Source organism: Callithrix jacchus, chromosome 1 (genome assembly GCF_049354715.1).
Source record: "Callithrix jacchus isolate 240 chromosome 1, calJac240_pri, whole genome shotgun sequence".
NCBI classification, from domain to species: domain Eukaryota; kingdom Metazoa; phylum Chordata; class Mammalia; order Primates; family Cebidae; genus Callithrix; species Callithrix jacchus.
Window position 1 is genome coordinate 114,139,803 of NC_133502.1, and position 16,906 is coordinate 114,156,708.

Genomic DNA, 16,906 nt, shown 5'->3' on the forward strand with positions numbered 1-16,906 from the left:
CTTCTACCATGAGGGACAAGATTGTGGGTGATTCCCTTCTGGAAGCTGCATAATTTGATTTTCTAATGTTTAGGACCATTCTATGCTCTAATTCCCACCCCCTTCCTTGGCTCTATGCACTTAGTATAAAGTGAATTCCAAGGAAATTATACCAGGGATCACATACTATTCATTTCAGTCTGTTGACAGGCAATTTTTCTGTAGTATCCTGCTAGGGAGTTTGATAGTGAGAGGGGGTGGTGTGAAAATGCAATATCTAGTATTCTTACAGCTTTTGTCCCCAATCTGGTGTTTATGGGCTGTTTTCTTCCTATGTCTTATACAGTTAGGGATACTATATTTTCACACCTTAATTAGTTTCAAAATTAATAAACTACATTTTTTTCCTTTAAAGTTCTAAGCCACACACCATACTTGCCATCACTGCTTGTGGCTATGCAAGCCTGTCATATGAAAGGAATCTAGTGAGGTTTCTGCTAAATGCTACATTTCACACACGTACTTCTGATTTTTGTCTGTGAGGAAATTGATCCTTGAGAAAGAATTGCTCACATTTTAGAGTAATAAAAATTATTTTGCGTTGTTACATCATAACTATATACGTGCTCATTGACCATTTCCAAGGCAAGGTCCAGTTCTACCTTTGAAGCATTGCTTTTTTTTAGGCCAGTGGCTCTAAACCTTGAGTGTGCTTTATAATCTCATGGGAGGCTTGTTAAAACAGAGATGGCTGGGCCCCACCACCAGTTTCTGTTGTAAAAGTCTGGATGCGTCCAAGAATTGGCATTTCTGACAAGTTCCTAGGTGCTGTTGATGTTGCTAGTTTGGGGTCCAGAATTTGAGAACCACTGGTCTGAGCCATGGCCTTCAGATCTGAAAAGATTCTCTTTGTCCAGAAGGCAGTCACACATTTATGTATGAGAGAAAAAGGAAGCGATTGGATTATCACTAGGGAGTATTTTCATGCCTTCCGAAGAAAGTCTATTTGCCATCCCTCCATTATTTCATTCAATGAAAATATTGATATGAGTAGTCCAAAATGGCAAAACACTGAAAATCATCATATTGGAATCACTCTAGGGCTTCCAGCTAACTGCTAATGCATCATATGGACAGGAGAAGTATCTGAGCTGAAGATCAGCAGACCCGTAAACCTGGGCACTGTTATTAGTGGTAGGTCCCTTTGAGCCCTAACCTGCCATGAATCTGATTCTAATCAGAGGTTCAAATGGTGTCTCAGGCCCATCTGCTGATGTGGACCTCTAGAGCAAAAGGGCTTACCAAGAAGAAGGGACCATACCTGCCTCAGAGGCCAAGGCTGCAGCTTTGCCAACCATGATGTCAAAGGGTGAAAAGAAGAGCCGAGTAGCATTTCAAGGGATTCAAAGCTGCATGACTGGGATAGGATTAATCTGATTAGCAGGGTGTTAATCTTGTCTCTTTACTGAGTTGCCATGGGCTTACTAATGATCTCCAGCTGCTAGACACTGTTGTACATGCTCTCACACCTGTGCCTTCAGCATTATTTCAGCACCAAAGTTCCTCAATTGAAGGATAAATATTGTCTCCACCTTTGCAGCAGAAACATGGGGGGCTTTCTTAGGAAGTGTTCCATGTGGATAACTAGGAAACCTGACTCTGCTTAACTGTAGACATCTGAAGGGTCGCAGAAGAAAGGCAGAATACTTTAGGTTTCACCACAGAGTGTTAGAGGCCAATGCCAAGTTTCTAGCAAGCAGACAGGAGAACAGAGACCATTTGAAATGGAAGCTATTGCCTTCTGATGTGGTCAGTTGCATATGTGTGTATATCTGTCTCCCTTGCAAGACTAAGCTCTTAGGCTACAAAATGCATTTTTTCCATCTTTGCCTTATTGAGTTTATCTATAATGACATTTTGTCTTTATATGGACTTATAAAATAATAATCCCATAGATTAAAAAAATCAGTTTCTTTTTTGCCCCCTCTGTCCTTTCTAGATCTTTCTAGACAGGACCTGGAACAGAAGAGGTGCATTATAAAGGTCTTCTGAATGGTTAAATAAATGGATGGCTGAATGCTGCTTTGAGCGTTAAAGGAAATAGAAGGGCTATTTTGTTGGTTTGCCTGTCTTTCTAGGGAAACTCCTCAGAATCAATAAAGTTGTCAATAAAAAGTAAATAAATGACTTTTACATGAAAGCAGAACGTTATATGAAGGCTTGGAAATTATATTGTCTCAATAAAGAGCCATCGAATGGATGGATAAATAATTTCTTCTATAGAAGTTTCAGTGAAAACAGAATTATTTTGTGGCTTGAAAAACTAATACGAATTTCTAAGTCCTGATACATTTTCAGGGCATCCCCAGAGTAACTATGCAATAAGAAAATAAGTAGGCTGGGTGCGGCGGCTCATGCCTGTAATCCCAGCACTTTGGGAGGCCAAGGCAGGTGGATCACCTGAGTTGGGCATTGCAGACCAGCCTGACCAACATGGAGAAACCCTATCTTTACTAAAAATATAAAATTAGCTGGGCATGGTGGCATATGCCTGTAATCCCAGCTACTCAGGAGGCTGAGGCAGGAGAATCACTTGAACCCGGGAGGTGGAGGTTGTGGTGAGCTGAGATTGCACCATTGCACTCCAGCTTGGGCAACAAGAGTGAAACCCCGTCTCAAAAAATGAATAAATAAATAAATAAGTAAGTAAACAACTTCCCCTTATCTTGATTTTGTGAGTCATACATGTTTATTTCTCTTTGTTTAATACTAATAATAGCTAACCTGATTGAGCACTAAAGCCCAGGCCCTGTTCAAGCTTTTTAAAATTTAATATTCAACATGAATGTGAGATGTTATAATGATTAACCTGAGAAATAATAAGGAATTTCCTCAAGGACATCTAGTTGGTGATGGCTGGAGGCAGGATTTTTTTTTTTTAACTTTTAAGTTCAGGAGTACATGCGCAGAATGCGCAGGTTTATTGCACAGGTAAATGTGTGTCATGGGAGTCGGTTGTACAGATTATTTCATCACACAGGTATTAGCCCCTAGTATCCATTAGTTACTTTTCCTGCTTCTATCTCTCCTCCCTCAATTTATCCTTTGATAGACCTCAGTGTGTGTTGTTCCCATCTATTGCCTGTGTGTTCTCATTATTTAGCTCCCATTTATAAGTGAGAACATGCAGTATTTCATTTTCTGTTCCTGTGTTAGTTTGCTAAGGATAATAGCCTCCATCTCCATCCATGTCCCTGCAAAGGATATAATTTCATTTTTTATGGCTGCATAGTATTCCATGGCATATATATATATATATATATATATATATATATATATACTACCATATTTTCTTTATCAGGTCTATCATAGTAGGGCATTTAGGTTGATTTCATGTCTGCAATTGTGAATAGTGCTGCAATGAACATATGTGTGCATATGTCTTTATAATGGAATGATTTATATTCCTTCAGGTATATATCCAGTAATGGCATTGCCAGGTTAAATGGTATTTCTGTCTTTAGGTCTTTGAGAAATTGCCACACTGTCTTCCACAAAGGTTGAACTAATTTACACTCCCACCAACAGCATAAAAGTATTCTTTTTCCTAGGTAAACTTGACAGCATCTGTTATTTTCTTGACTTTTTAATAATAGCCATTCTGACTTGTGTGAGATGGTATCTCATTGTGGTTTTGATTTACCACATTTGATTTCTCTAATGATCAGTGATGTTGAATTTTTTCTCATATGATTGTTGGCTGCATGTATGTCTTCTTTTGAGAAGTGTCGAGAAGCATCTGTTCCTGTCCTTTGCTCACTTTTTAATAGGGTTTGTTTTTTTCTTGTAATTTGTTTAAGTTCTGGAGGCAGGATTTGTGCCAAGGAAGCCTGACCTCAGTGCCATGCTCCATGTTACCACACTATACCAGAGACACTGATGGTGAGGAGCCTTTGGGGAAACAGCTTGAGGTGGGCTGAATAATGGCCCCCTGATGACGTATGTTCTAATCCCCATAGCCTCTGAGTATATTACCTTACATGGTAAAGAGGATTTAGGAGTCGTGATTAATTTAAGGCTTTTGAGGGAGGGATTATCCTAGCTTATGGGGAGGGGGCCTCAGGTACTTACAAGGGTCCTTATAAGAGTGAGGCAGGAGTGTCAGAGTAATCAGGGTAAGAGAAGGCCATGTGATGACAAGCAGGGGGTCAGAGTCATGTGGAACCATGACCCAAGGCATTTGGGCAGCCTCTAGAAGCTGAAAAAAGACAAGGAAGAGATAATGTTGTAGCTGGCCCATTTTGGACTTCTAACCTCCAGGGCCATAAGATAATAAATTTGTGTTGTTTCAAGCCGCGAAATGGTGATTTATTACAAATATTTATTTTTGGTGATATGTTACAGCAGTCATAGGAAACAGATTCACAGCTGATGTAACCTGGTAATGGTCACATTCTGCCCTTAGTATGAAGATGCTAGCACAAGGCCCCAAATCTCCTGCTGTAAATGCTTCACAGACCTTACTCTGGAGAGAAATACCCTGTTGATTTTGAGGCTTCCCAAATTTGCCTGCTGCTTTATTTATCAGTACATAAATACATGCCATTTCAGAAAGTAGATGCCATTCCCCAGCATATTCACAGCAATCAAAATAGCAAACAGACTGAAAATTGCCATAATAGCACTTATTCTTGTCCTCACTTTGACTTACAAAATGACATGCTCAGATTTGTAAAAATCTCTGCTTTTCTTTGCTTTCTCCCTTCTTTCTTGATCTTTCTTTTTCCTCTCCACTAAAAAATCAAGCCTCTTAGCAGAAGGTTTACCTTCAGTGACATATATTATGAACATCATTTTTCTTTGTTTACCATCGAGCATAATTTTCCCCTTTTAATTGTTTTGATATATATGTTTGGTTAGAAACAAATATAGCTTTGAAAGTGGCAAACATAAACATGAGGAATACAACTAAATTAATTTTTCCTCTAATTTAGGGGTAAAAATGGTTAGACCTTAATTGAGTATATCCCAATTACGTAGTAGAGAAAATAGGATTAAGTGTAAAAGGAAGAGGAGGAAATTACTATCTCTGGATATTATTACACATCTACTGTTTTATATATGCTGTCATATTACTTCTCATAAACTTGAAATACTAGGTTTTCTCATGTTTTAAATGATGAAACTCAGAAATTAAAATAACTTGTACAGGACCTCACAGCACCAAAAAGAAAAACTAGATATTCCCAGATGCCTTGATTACTGAAAACCCCATCAACAGCTGGTTTCTGTCCCAGGCCACCTCCAAGATAAAGAGTCTCTTCTTCACTGGCCATCACCAGGTTATTTTCTGAGAGCTTCCTGACACTTGGAAGTAGGTAGGGTCTTTAGAACCATGGATCCTTCTCCTTCTCTTCATGCTGTTTTTTCCCTAGTTGGGTTATTTGTCAGCCTTCGCCATCACTCCGCCATTTCAACATTTTCTCCTGTCCTTTAAGTTGTAGAAGGTGGCCCTACTCATGGACTCAAACCCCTGTCTTCGTTCTGTGCCCTTGTGGGCCTGTGATGTTTGGTAAAGATAAACATTTGGTGGAGAAGGCCTTTGCGGTATTACCAGGGCTGACCATGACCATCCACATCATTGTATACCCAAAAATGTGGTTGTCTCTCATCTGCTGGTGAAGTCACATTGTTCCCCTTGGTATTCCTTGATATTCACTTGAAACATTGGTGTTCATTACAAATATATCCGGTAGGGATGATACTTTTATAATGCCACCAGATTTTGGTGTATATAAAAAGGCAGAGTATAAATTTGGTTAAGCAAGTATAGGGGGAGAGAAAAAGAAAAATAGTGGGATGAGGAGCAGGCATAACAGGCAGTTTTAGCAGGAGAAAGAAAAGCTTCATGATTCCATGTTTAGCAAAGTTAGTTAAGACTAAGACTAAGCACACATGGAAGTGTAGCAAATATTCAGTTCTACTGAAAGTGTGGGGTTATATTTTCCACTACCCTTTGCCTGTAAGGACCTCAATGTTGCCTGAAACCAAAATGCAATCCGGCTGAAGACAGGAGAAAGAACACTTGGCAGACAAGTCAAGTAGGCTGTCTGCTCACACTGCCTCTTCCTCTTTCTTCCCACACCCCACCACTCCCAGCTCCTCGATTCATTTTTCTCCCTACCCTGAATTCCGCAAGCCTGACCTATGGACCACTTTATCCAGGCTTTCTTGAACTCATCTCACTGGGTTTAGCCAGTGAAAAGCACCAGCGGGAGATTTCAGGATGGGAGGACAGAGAAGTTGGGGCATTTCCTTCCTGTTCCATGCTGTGGTTCTGGGGATGTTTCTATTCTTCATTAATATTACATATTAGTCCTACTCCCATAGATGCATCTCTCACTGGGCTTCAGTAACACTGTTTCTTTCCTTTGTCATGTATAGGAGAAGTAATGATTTTCCATGATTACTAGTCTCTGGGTACCTCAGCTTCCCTTGCTGGTCACCTTTACTTGCTAACTCTTAATGCAAATAGCCCTCCATTAAAATTTCTTCAGCTGAAGCTGTGTATGATTCTGCTTCTGGCTGACACCCTGACTGAAGCACAGATAATTCCTTTTCTCAAAAAACTACCCAGAACCTTCTGAAGAGAGTTTCCCAGCAACCATGTTTTTTTCATATTTCAGTTTTGTCCCAGTTTTAGGCTAGTTATGTTTTTATAAATTTTTCCTTAACAAATCTTGCTCGCTTATTTTCCTTAGTTTATTTTACTTTTTTGCTCATTTTTTTGTTGTAAATGAAAAAATAACTTCACCTGTTCCCCAGGAAAAATGCCAGACAAAATAGAACTTGGTTAAAAGTGACATGGATTTTGTTTCCCTGAAGGGTTAAATCAGTGACACCCCTGGAAATAATCTTGTGCCTATTCACAGCCCTGTTGTGTACAACTCTGTTACCGTAAGGCAAAATTTCTCTGACGGGGGTTTTCCTTGCCATATAACGTCAGGGTAAAAATGGAGTTCCACTGTGCTCGTTTTAGGTCCTGCAATGTCATTTTTATGGCTTCACCATATCCATGTCCCTAAATGTCCCAGACATCTTTAGAGAATTTAACATAGCCATCAGCAATAAAGTGTTATAAAGACTTGGACTCCAACCTCAACCAGGCAAAAGCTTGATTAGAAAGATCTTGTGCTAGCTCTGAAGGTCAGTATTTATGGCACTATATTATTTATAAATACTGTGAGAATTATTATAGCAATAAAAGCTGGCATTCCAAAGAATGGGCATATTAGGGATGGCTAAATTATGGTGACATTGAGTCATAGGTCATATTTGAAGCTTCTTGCAAACCAGTGGAAAATTACCACCAACTTGACTGCAAAGCTACAGGAAAATCTTGAAATACATAAAGAGCTGTGGGAAATTCCTAAGCACAGGAAGAATGAGGAGGACTAGGCTGATCCAAGGAGCAGGGAACATGTTATCTACAAACGTGAGTAAGTCAGAGGCCTTTCTCCATCCCAACTGGCAACACTTCTGCCTCTTTCTTTTTTCTTTTTGAGACGGAGTTTTACTCTTGTTACCCAGGCTGGAGTGCAATGGCGTGATCTCAGCTCACCGCAACCTCCGCCTCCTGGGTTCAGGCAATTCTCCTGCCTCAGCCTCCTGAGTAGCTGGGATTACAGGCACGCACCACCATGCCAGCTAATTTTTTGTATCTTTAGTAGAGATGGGGTTTCATTATTTGGACCAGGATGGTCTCGATCTCTTGACCTCGTGATCCACCCGCCTCAGCCTCCCAAAGTGCTGGGATTACAGGTTTGAGCCACCGCACCCGGCCCACTTCTGCCTCTTTCTTCTCTAAAGCTGAGTAAAATTCTGCTCTAGTCGGAATTACAGAATCTCAAATAAAAATATACGATGGAAGAAACTCCTGGAAAAGAATGAGATTGGATACCCTGAGTTAAATCCTGCAAAAGAGAAATACTAGGTTAACCACCAAAGTGGACCACAGTACATAACCCCTTCTCTTCTCTTGTACAAGCTCAGACAGCTCTATGGTGCCCTGTTCATACCACGGCATGGCCAAGGCTCAGACAGATAGAAGGTTTATAGGACGGATGCAGGAAAGTTTCTCTCTTCTTGAAGGAATGCTTGTAGAACCACAGAATTATTAGAACACTCTCAGGCACTATCTTTGTGAAGATGGGGTCTACTTGATTGCAGGAAAGCACAATCTAATCACAAACCTATCAATTTTTTTTTTTTTAAAAAAAACACTCACTTGGAAAGAGTCTATTTTACATAATACCTCTACTTCACTCTTTCTTTGATTTACATGGCTGGGTTTTTTAGTGAAAACCCAGGATCACTTTTCACTAAAAAAAAAAAAAAAAAAAATTAGACAAACAAGACAAAACAAAAAATTATGTTAACAGGTATTTATTACTCTAGGAATCATACCAATTTTAAAAGTTTAATCCAACTTTTAACTGATTCTGAAATTTCTGAGATGAGAAAGAATGTGGAAAGTGATTTTTGTGACCAATCTCTTAATTTTACTGTTTCTGGCCATGGGCAAAAAATTGATTTCGTTAAGAAACATCATTCTTGGGGCATTTGTAATCTAAGTACCACCAGGAGGGTCTCATTCTGTTGGAACATCTCTTGCCCAAAGAGCATCAGAGATGCAAGTGAACATCTGAGAAACCAAAGGAAGAAAGTAAACCTACAATCCTTTGTTAGAAAGTTCATTTCTTTATTTTATTTTCTCTATGTTGGGACTTTCTGAATGTTTATCCTCTTTTCCTGGAGTTCATTTCACACAGTGTAAAATTTTCATAAATATTTTTCCTTTCACTGAGAAAAATCCTTTCTTTTAACAGATCTGTTAAACTTCTAAAGCAACTTTCAAACTACTAATTACATAAAGATTGTATGGAGGAGGAGGTAGATTCGACTTAATGGTGATTACTGGGTGATCTAGAGAGCATAAATAATAATCTACTTAGTGTGGAATAGTTTGAAAAATGTGCAACCATTTCTTGGCTGTGTATGCCTGGGGAAAGACTAAGAAACCAAATATTTGTGATTTCTGATTCATTCGTCTCTGTTAGGAGTTGTCACATATATTCTTCTAATCTATTCATTATGGAAATAAAATAATTTTCAGTATTATGTGTCTTCCTCTTTTGACTTCCTGCATTCTTAGGGGCACAGTCAGGCTGTTGCACGTTGGACTTTGCAGGAAAGCATGGTGGAGAATCAGAAGCAAAGCTTCTAGACTTGGTTGCCTGAAGGAAAAGTCCTACCCTATATTTCCATAACCTATATTCTAATATTATTTGTAGGTTGTTCTACATATTTTTGCACTTTGGACATACAGAAAGCTCTGGTTTCTCAGCTTCAGGACTTAAGGTTTTATTGTTTGATTATTCACTGTGTACCTTCCCGTGGTTTCAAGTTTATTCACTCTTAAATAAATAGTGGATTGGAAGGTACTAAGGAAAGATATTTAAAAATTAGCATTTAATTGAGACTTTTCCCCTAGTGGAATATGAAGACCTCTAAGGCATTGCAAAGAGGAAACTGGCATCTCTCTCAAATACAGACCAAATTTTGATGGATCTGCTGGTCTTAAGAAATCTAAATAGTCTATCCCACCTGGTTCAAATAGGAAACGGATAATAAATGTTGTATTACTATTCTATGGTGACATTTAACTGATCATACATGTATATATTATTTCCTCAACCACATCATATGTTTATTAGCCATATGTTTGAATGTTTTTGTCTCCACCCCAGTGTGTGCACATATTCTTACCTAGATAGAACTCACACAAACTGCTAAAGTCAAATTATAGTTCATTTTATTAATTCAAGAAATGCATCACCAGTCAAGATCCAGTAGGATATGCTACAGCAACAAATGACAGCAGCTTGGAATAACAAAGGCATATTTCTTGCTGCATGCCCATTCTGGAGGTCATCTAGAGCTCCCCTTCATTTGATCTTCACCCTGAATTCAAGTTAATGGAGCAGTCACAGTAAGAAATATTGCTTGTATTATGGCAAAAGAAAACGAAGGTATTGAACCATACGTTGGCTTTTAAAGCTTCTGGTTTGAAGGGATATGCCGCACTTTTGGCCTCCTTTCTTTGGTCAGACAAAGTCATACGGCAACTCCTGAGTTTAACAGGGTAGAGTTGTATAATCCTCCTGCATAGAGGTGCACTGAAAGCAAAGAAGATACTAAGTAAACTACAATGTAATCTTTCACAGGAGACATAGAGTTGGAAGGGAGATATACTAGAGAAGTACTAAGGCTGTATACAGCCTCCCAACCCTAGGCCAGGCACTTAGCAGCCATTATTCACTACTTTCCTGTCTCCTAACCTTGGGTGTGATTAAATTAATTGGTTAAGGAAAGCTGGGATGTATTTCATGTGATTAATGCCTTGGAAAACAATTGCGGTAGATTGCATTGATTCATTTCATTTTACATACTTGAAATTTGAGGCTTATGAAGTCTATATGCAAATTTATGCAAAGTAGGATGCAAATTCATATTGTGAACCATGAGTCCTGGCACTCCCCCCTCCCTTTAGAAAAAGAACTGCACCACTGAATATGCATGTGCTGCATATGGTGCTGCTCGTTTCAAATAGCAACTCAAAGCTGGCAGCCAAATAAATCCCAATGACATCGACTAAGCAACAAACAAAAGTTTAAAGTCATTTACAAACAAAAATGTAGCACTAAAGCATCAATATGTTCAGGGTCACCAACTTCAGTCTAGACTTGAGTTAAGTGCGCTGTCCCCTAGACTCCAAGCTCTGTGATGGACAAGGCTGAGGTGCACTGTTGAACAAAGGAGGTACTGGCAGAGCCCACCCCGGAATTTCATTCTCTTTATTACTTGCTCCTGGTGATCACTTGGCTGACTAGATCAAATAAATCTTCATTGTCACGAGCCGGTGCCCATGTGTGCTGACATATTTCTCCCTCATTTGTACCCATCAGTGGGGGATTCTGGTTCCAAGATTCAGATGGAGAATGATTATTAGGATGGTCTCAAAGACAGGAACAAATTTTGCACCTGAGTGCTTGCAAGTCAAGCATAGGGAAAAAATTAACCACTTGTAGGAATACCAATTAGAAGCAATAATATCTTGATTGGCCTGCAGGTACTCTGATGATTCACTGAGCTCATTTTGCTCTTGTGAGACCCTAATTGGGCACTGATACTAAATGCGTGTAAAATATTTTTGGTGAGTGTTTATATAAATAAACAGATATGGGGTGCAGTCTCATGAGGGTTTTTCTAAGTTGATGTTAACTAATTTGGCATTTAGTCATTTCATTATTCATTCATTTATTAAATAGCTTTTGCTTACCCTCAAAGTACTGAGCAGACATCTGGGGGTACAAGGATGAACAATATGTATCCCTTACTCTTCAGGAGCACCAAACCACAGAGAAAACCAAAGTTTTTTGCGCTGTCTCCTGATGACTCTTTTATTTTGTTTTATTTATTATTATTATTATTTTTGAGACAGAGTCTCACACTGTCACCCAGGCTGGAGTGCAATGGGGCAATCTCGGCCCACTGCAACCTCTGCCTCCTGGGTTCAAGCAATTCTCCTGCTTCAGCCTCCTGAGTAGCTGGGATAACAGGTGCCCACCACCATGCCTGGCTAATTTTTTGTAATTTTTAGTAGAGATGAGGTTTCACTATGTTGGCCAGGCTGGTCTTGAACTCCTGACCTTGTGATCCGCCCACCTCAGCTACCCAAAGTGCTGGGATTACAGGTGTGAGCCACTGCGCTCAGCATCCTGATGACCCTTGTAAGTAAGTGCGTATGAATCACATTGAGGGACTCTACCAGGTGGAAAGAGGAAACAATCAGATAGTCTGTTGTGACGAGTATAAGACAACCCTTCATAACAGCAACTGCTTTTATAAAAATCTACTCAGGAAACGATTTTTCAGCCATGGCTTAGATTTCAAATAACAGTAGAACAAAATTTTAGTACAACAAATATATTTCAAATGTCCCCTGGAGTTCATCATAATGGAATTTTATTTATGAATTAAAAAAAATATGCCTAGTGGTCGTGTATATTTTACTTGTAAAACTTTCTTGGAGCAAAGGGAAAAAGGAAATACAGATACTTTGCTGGAGCCATAAAATGGCCAGAGGGTTAAAGGACCTATGTCTATTTCTACCTTTGGACTGTCACCTTCAGACAATTAAAATTGGCACATCAATAACAACATGCCAGGGATCCCCACAGATATCAAGGCAGGAGAGAAAGGTCAAGTTGCCATAGAAGCTAGAAAGTGGTGTAATGAAAGCAACAATCCAATCGTCAAAAGAGGGCCACTATTCCAGAAGACAGTAAAAATAATGGTCATAATTCGAGAAAACAGTCATACTACTAATAAATACAACTAGGTCATATTTACCAAACGTTTAAGTATTCAGTAAGAACTGGAATTAAGAATGTTTAAATGTTGCATTGATCCATCATGCCCACTTTATAGATAAGGACAGTGAGATTCAGACAGATATGTAAAAGAGCAAGACTGGTATTCAGTCTGACTCCAGAGCCTCCTCTTTCCCCAGTGGTTAAGTCTCTGCCCTAAGACAGTCTCTCTCCTTCAGCTGAGACTGAGGGTGGCTGTCAGAGTGGGAAAGTCTACATCAGTTTGACCTCGGAGAACAGTTTGCAGAAGGCTGTTCAATGAGCACAGCAAATCCAACTCAAGGACCTGAGAAGCCACTTCCTCTTTTATTCCTTCAACTAGAAAAGGTCTTGGAAGCAGTGAAAGGAAAGTTATGACTCCCCATATCTTAGCATTTTTCAAGTTTGTGGATACCACATAAAGTGGGTTGAATTGTTCAAGTCCTAACTTTGGCATCTGTGAATGTGACCTTATTTGGAAATAGAGATTTGCTGATATAATTAATTAGGGTGTGGTCATAATAGATTAGGGTGGGGCCTAAATTTACTGGTGTGTTTATAGGAGGGAGAAAAAGGAAATGATTCAAAGGGAAGAAGGCCATGTGTAGATGGAGTTAGAAAATGGAGTAATGCAAGCTCCAGCTAAAGAATGCCAAGGACTGCTGACAGCAACCAGCTGAGAGACAGCAGATCCTTCTCCAGATCACTCAGAGGACAAATAGCTCTGTTGACACCTAGATTATGAACTGGTACCCTCGGGACTATGAAAGAATAAATTTCTGCTGTTTTAAGACAGAACTTTTACCCACTACTCACTAGCCACTTGGTGATCCTTCCCTCCCCTTCCCCTTCCCTTTCCCTTTCCCCTATCTCCTTACTTTTCCCTTTCCCCTATCCCCTTTCCCTTCACCTTCCCCTTCCCCTATCCCCTTTCCTGTCCCCTTCCCCTTCCCCATCCCCTTTCCTGTCCCCTTCCCCTTCCCCTATCCCCTTTCCTGTCCCCTTCCCCTTCTCTATCCCCTTCCCCCATCCCCTTCCCCTATCCCCTTCCCCTATCCCCTTCCCCTCCCCCTTCCCCTATCCCCTTCCCCTTCCCGTGCCCCTGCCCCTGCCCCTTCCCCTTCCCCTTCCCCTTCCCCTTCCCCTCCCCTCCTTTCCATGGAGTCTTGCTCTGTTACCCAGGCTGGAGTGCGGTGGCAGGATCTCAGCTCACCACAACCTCTTCCTTCCAAGTTCAAGCAGTTCTCCTGCCTCAACCTCCCAAGTAACTGGGATTACAGACACAGACCACCATGCCTGGCTAATTTTTGTATTATTAGTAGAGACAGGGTTTCCCTGTGTTGGTCAGGCTTGTCTCAAACTCTTGACCTCAGGTGATCTGCTGGCCTTGGCCTCCCAAAGTGCTGGGATTACAGGTGTGAGCCACTGCGTCCAGTAGTGATCATTCCTTACAGCATCCTGGAACACCACATTTCTTGTCTCTTGCCTTTACATCTGTTTTTTTGTTTTGCTTTTTTTTTTTTTTTAGCATGGCTACCACTCTAACTCAGGCCTTTGTTTCCATCATTTGAATTCTTGTAGTGGGCTTTTTCTCTGGTCTGGTTATTGTTAACTTTTAGCCTAAAACTGCCTCCTTACATAAGGGATTCAGCCTCACATAGAAGAGTGAACTGTAACCTATTAATAAATGGGTCTGTAAACAGACTATAACATACTTTTGTACCAGTCACAGACTTCTGGCTAATCACAGCAAGCCAGCTGTTTAAACTGTTTTTGAATAAGGCAAGCACCACGCTGTAGCCAATACAGTTGCTTCTGTATCTCACTTTCCTCTTCCTGTCCCTAAACATGATCTGACCATGCAGCAGCTCTGGAGTCATGGTGAAGCTCTTCTGGATCCTGGGGCAGCCTGATTCATGAATACTTCTTTGCTAATTAAACTCTGTTAAATTTAATTTGTCTAAAGTTTTTCTTTTAACATTATCAAAGCATTCTTCCTTTTTGCAGTGCCTCTGTGATGGTTAATTTTAGGTGTCCATTGGATTGAATGAAGGAATATCTGGACAGCTAGTAAGGCATAATTTCTGGGTGTGCCTGTGAGGATGTTTCTAGAGGAAACTGGTGTTTGAATCAGTGAAATGAATAAGGAAGATCTTTCTTTACCCAGTATGGGCAGGCATCACCATTAGGCTGAGGGCCTGGATAAAGCAAGAAGACAGAGGAAAGGTGAATTTGCTCTCTCTCTCTCTCTCCTGGACCTGAGACTCCTATCTTCTCTTGCCCTTGGACGTCAGTACTCCAGGTTCTCCAGCCTCAGACTCCAGGACTTGCACCAACAGCCTCCCAGTTTTTTATGCTTTTGGCCTCAGACTGAGAGTTTCATGATCAGCTCCCTTGATTCTCAGGCCTTCAGACTTGGACTCAGCCACACTACCAGTTTCCTTGATTCTCCAGCTTGCAGATGGCAAATAATGAGATTTCTCAGCTTCTCTATTGTATGAATCAATTTCTCTAGTAAATACCCTCTCATCTATATATACAGTTGTGTCTCAGTATCCATGGGGGTTGGTTTCAGGACATGCGGTAGACTTCAAAATCTATGGATAATCTAGTATCTTGTAGAAAACAGTGTAGTATTTGCATATAACCTATGCACATCCTCCTGTATACTTTAAATTATCTCTCCATTATTTATAATACCAAATACAACGTAAATGCTATGTAAATTTTTGCTATAATGTATTGTTTATGGAATAATGGCAAGAAAAAAGTAGTTCAGTATAGTCACAACCATCCTTTTCCTTTAAAAATTTTTTTTATAGCTGGTTGATTCCACGGATGCAGAACCCTGGACACAGAGGGCCAGCTGTGTATATCCTATTGGCTGTGTTTCTCTGGAGAACCCTGACTAATACAGCATCTTTCCCCTCAGAATCAGAACGATTTTCCAAAAGTGCAGGTCCAATTATGCAATACTTTCACTGCTTAAAGTTTTCAATATTTTCCAGCATGAACACCCACAGCCTGGATCTCTGTACCTCTCGTTGGATGGCTCTGACTTCTAACATCAGAAGAGTTGATGATGTAATTCTCACTCTAAGGCCAAAGGTATAAGAAACTTCTCACCATTATTGCCTCCCACTTCTCTAGAAGGCTTGCCACGATGAGCCCACAGTAAATTTTTATAATTACTGTTATTGCATCATCTTAATTCAAATAACATTTAGAACAACATTTGAGAACAACTGCATTTTAGTACAACCAATGTATTTCAAATGCATGAGGCCATTTAGCATTCTTCGCCTATGAGCTCATTCTTTCCTCCTCATTGTTTTTCCATCTTTCCATACTGCGATCCTGCTATTCTCTCCCTGTCTTTTCCCTCTGAGGTCCATAGTTCTCTGTCTTTGTGCTTCACAAATGCCATCTTTTTGCAATCTTTCCCAGTTGCACTAACTTAGCCATTCCTTTCCATTCTCTAAACTCCCATAATCTTTTCTTCTATTAATATTAGTTAACATTTACTGAATTCGTCCCATGTTTCAGTCACTGACCTGAGTGTAATTTGCATAGATTATCACATTTCATCCTCGTAACAATCCAACTTGTTAATTTGACAGAAATGAGCTTCAGAGCTAGAATGTATCTTGCTGAGGATTCACAGATAAGAAATGGTGACGTTTGGCTTAAAATCCCAGTCTCATATTCCTCACCACTCTACAATGTCACCTCTGTGTTAGTCTCCATGCTTTTGAATTATAGTGATGTCTTAGCTTTCTTTATTTTCTCATATTCTATACTAGATTTTGAGCTCTTTTTGTGTGGGGTCTGCATCTAACTAATCTTTGCTTCCTTTGCAGGTTTTAGTGTAGTGAGAGAGTCTCTGGATTAGGAGGTGGAAGACATGAGTTTTAGGCTTGACTTGGCCATGAAGCAATGATGTGGTTTTTGTCAATCACATTATTTCTGTAGATATCTGGAGGCTATTCTGATTCTAAGGTTCAATAATGATCATAGCTTAGAGTTTGGGCTGTATTAGGAGGGCAACATGCATTAGTTTCCCTGATATTAATTAAGAGCAGGTCAAGAGGTGGCTGAGACCTGGAAACAAATTGGAGGGCCAGAGCCATTGGATAAAATGCATTTTTGACCAGTTCTTTTGTCCAGAAACACTACTCAGTGCTTTAACCAAATATTATCATGAAAGATTCCCTTAAAACAGAGACAGATTATTTGCTAAAGGCAAGTCTGCTTATTTCTTTCTATTGTCACTTTAAGTCAGATGGATCTTCTATTTTTAACAAGTCTTATTTTATTAAAATAAACTCCCAACACATGATGTAAGGCATAAGATTTGGTAGTAGATTTTAAGGCCATTTTTAAGGCAGCTAGAGCAATAGCAAGATGTTTGAGGAGTATAATTAAAATAAGACATTAAAAACAAAACGATTTCA